This window comes from Pelobates fuscus, chromosome 1, assembly GCF_036172605.1.
Source record: "Pelobates fuscus isolate aPelFus1 chromosome 1, aPelFus1.pri, whole genome shotgun sequence".
NCBI classification, from domain to species: domain Eukaryota; kingdom Metazoa; phylum Chordata; class Amphibia; order Anura; family Pelobatidae; genus Pelobates; species Pelobates fuscus.
The window spans coordinates 90,447,303-90,451,215 of NC_086317.1; positions in this window are offsets into that span (position 1 = coordinate 90,447,303).

A 3,913-nucleotide genomic window follows, 5' to 3' on the forward strand; every position below is an offset into this window, starting at 1 on the left:
CAGCAACATTTGGAGGGCCGGAGTTTGGGGAAGCCTGCCTTAGTGGATGGGGGAAAAAAATAGTTGAGGGCAGCGGGGCCAAGAGGGCCCGGGGCAGCTGCCCTGTTTGACCCGTGTTAAAGACGGCCCTGCAGATACCACAGGACACATTCAGAGGTCTTATGGAATCCATGCCTTGAGAGCTGTGTTGGCAGCTCAAGGGGGCCCTACACTATGTTAGACAGGTGGTTTAAATCACTCCCTATGAAAACATAAAAATATGTAAATATTTGGATACATACCTTAGTTAGTATTCCACTAACACAATATAAAAAATGCTTTCTTTTTCTCTATTCAAAGAAGGTTTTTTTCTGTAGAGGACAGAGCCAATTTAATTAAGATTGATTGATACCATGATGATGTGATACACTATTTCAAATCAAAAAGAACGAGAAGTTTTTTGTTTGTTTTTATTTCCTCTTTAGGCAGCACTTTTAGAAGTGTAGGGATCCAATGATTCAGCAGCTTAAAGGAAAGTAAACGTATATTGGAAATTTGTTTGGAAAAGCATTTATTTCTTGTTTTGCTGTGACTGAATGCTTGCTTGGCACTTTCAACATCTGCATTAACTAAGATATATCTAGTGCAGGGCTGGAATACAGTGAGTAGATGGATTCTTTTTTAATTGAATGTTTATTAAGATTTAGAAAGCGAACAAGAGAAAAAAAAAGAAGAGTGGAGGGAATTATCTGTACTGGCAAAAAGAAAAAAGAAAAAACAATCACACATCATCCTCACACACACATATATAGCTGCTGGCTAGAGCTCCCCAGGTCCTCTCCTGCCTCCCTTCCTGCTGCTGTGGGCTGGTGAGGTAGATCTTTGATCTCCCCACCGACCCTGCCGGTCTCAATCCATAGTCGTGCCGCGGGGATTAGGGTGTGCCCAGGCATCCTCACCCGGCACACCTCGTGCGCACGCTTATGCAGCCACTGTCCTTTTTAGGAATTTTGCCAAGCTGTTCCTGATAGAATACTCTGTTTGCTTACTTTGATTGGTAAAAACTCACAAAGAACGCAAGAACCCTCCTCTGATAAGAGAGGATATGTAACTGCTGGTTTTGCAGAGATTTATTTTTAGGTAATGAATGGTAATTCTTTACCTAGCAGCTGCTGACATGGACACCAAATTGAAAAATTATGCAGTTACTTCTTTTCATTAGTTTTGGGGTTTTAGATCTTAGGGTAAGTAAGGATCTACATAAAAAAAAAAAGCTGGTGTGTTGACCTATTGCCAAGACTACTATAACTTGGTATCAGTGTGTGTAAATTGTGTGTGTGTGTGCGTGTGTATGTGTGTGTCTAAGTGTGGCTGTGTGTGTGTATGTTTGTTCCCCCCTCTGCTTATCTTTCCTGGTGGTCCAGTGGGAGGTGTGTTGGATCCCTGATGGTCCAGTGGGGGAGCTCCATAATCTGTACCAATATCACACCACTTCAAGAGTGCCTTTGCAGTTCCGGCGCTCAGTCAATGACCAACTGTAGGGCCTATGGCTTTGCCATAGGGTGGTGAGGGAAAACAATTGCCACCTAGAATAATCATTGCCCCCCGTGTGCTCCCCGCCTAGAGCACCAGCATTCGGTAGAGTGCCAGCTGCCAACTAAACTGGGCAGATTACAAACCTGCCTACCCACACGGTGGGAGTTCAAGGTGAGGATGGTAGGTTAGTAGTGCCCAGCAATAAAGTGAGCATTAATAGAGAGCATAAGAACTATTAGCATGGGATGTGGCCTGGCAATGAACTGCGATAACGGCTTAGACGCCGAGCTCCGACACCCGCAGGATTCAGAAACTAAATAAGCGGGAGCACTATAGGCAAGGTACAGTCAAAATGCTGCTTGGAGACCTTCTCCATGTCTCGGATGCAACCTTACCACCTTACCTCCAGTTATATGCAGACCCCAACCATTCTCAAGGTGAGGCCTGACCCAGACAACATGCTGCTATCTTGCCAGGATCCTCAGCCTCTGGCAGTAGGGGGATATGTCTCCGACCTTGAGCATGCAAATACACCTACAGACTGGTATACCTTGTTTGCCTCCCTACTCTAGGGGGAGGATTTCAACAATTTAATTAAAGAGATGAAACAGACTTTCTGAATGGAGTTAGTTTATCTCCGTCAATCCCTCATGTCACTGGTGGCCCAATTGCAGGCAACATGTAGCAGAATGGGGGGCGTGGCCTGGAACCGAGGAAGATGGCAGCGTGAACCCGGAGCTCCCCGCAAGGCTCATAGCAAATCCTCGCCAGTAGCACCCAATTGCCCCGAAAATGGGCAAATCACAGAAGGCAACACAAGCCTCGAAGCCCGCAGACACCCCGAGGGGAACATCGAACCCCTCCATGCGGCGATTCCTGACAAATCAAGCCGATGGAGAAACACAGGCCTCCACTGACTCGTTAGCCACGGGAGAGACCCTCTCGACACCGATATGGAGTGGGGATGACACACAAGTAGAGAAATCACTGCATCACCCCTCAGAGCCGAACCCGGAATGGCTATCCATCCTCCGCAATTTACCTACCAAGGCAGACCTGACAGAGGCAAACAATAGCCTCCGGGCATCCATCACTGCGGAACTACAGGCCATGCGGGAGGAGTTCTGCGGCCTAAGTCAAAGAGTCTCCCAGATTGAAGCGGACTGTGACCACATGCAGGCGGCGCAGTCAGCCAACACGGACGCCATACAACTCTCCACCCAGCGACTCCAGCAGATGGCACATCATTTGGAGGACCTCGATAACCGAGGTAGACGACAGAATATTAGAGTCAGGGGGATCCCTGAAGATGCCGATGAAGTCGCCCCAATACAGGAAACCCTCATGGGTCTCTTTAACAATATACTGGGCCGCGCCCAGCAGGAACCTATCCACATGGTGAGAGCACATCGGGCACTGAGACCTAAAGGCCCTCCCGGGAGCCTGCCAAGAGATGCCATATGCTGCCTCACGGACTATCACTTAAAAGAGGAAATTTTACGCAAAGCCAGGGAATCCGACAGAATACTATTGGGCAACACAGAGGTCCAACTATACCCGGATCTCTCTCCTACCACCCTTGCCTATCGTAGAGCTTTACGTCCTTTTACTAGACAACTACAGGCCAATAGGATCAAGTACCGCTGGTGCTTCCCGACCGGATTACAGGTTCACACGCATAGAGGCCCATACATGATAAAGGACTATGCCGATATAGAGGAACTGGGGAGAGACCTCCAGATCACACCAGCCCCTCTACAATGGCCGGATCCCTTAGTCCTCTATACACCCACCCAGGGCCCGAAACCAAGAACGGCAAGTAACCAACCCCCAAGGATCACTCGACAACAAGCGACCGGCCCACATGGCCTCTGAAAAGGGGTACAGCCAGCCATTATCAGGACTTAAATCGACTTGACCCCCCCCTACTGGGAACAAACTCCGTCTTGCTGAACTCCATCCCTCCCCGCCAACGGACTCGCACAGACCGAGGAGAACTTCTGCACGACCTACACAGACTGGGGGTAACCCGTCGCACGGGAGGGCACCTTTTACATGCAGACAAGTGGCCTACTCTCGCAAGTTACAGACCCAAGGACTATGGCGCAAAGACATTTTGCTATCGACACCATGACTCACACCTCTAATCGCAAGTATCACACTTTACTGGCCGACGGGCCTGAGAGACTTTTAATGCTCATGTGTAACCCTGCTTACAAACTGCTAACTACCCTATGAATGCCACAACGTGGGGACATGGGGAGGAGGGTGGGAGGGACGGATAACAAGGGCTCGAAGATAATTAGGGGCCAGCTATAGGGGAGGCGAGAAGGGAGGGAAGACCGGGATGGGCAACCGTCCCCCCCCACGAAGGCCTTGTGATGACCTGGACAGGAGC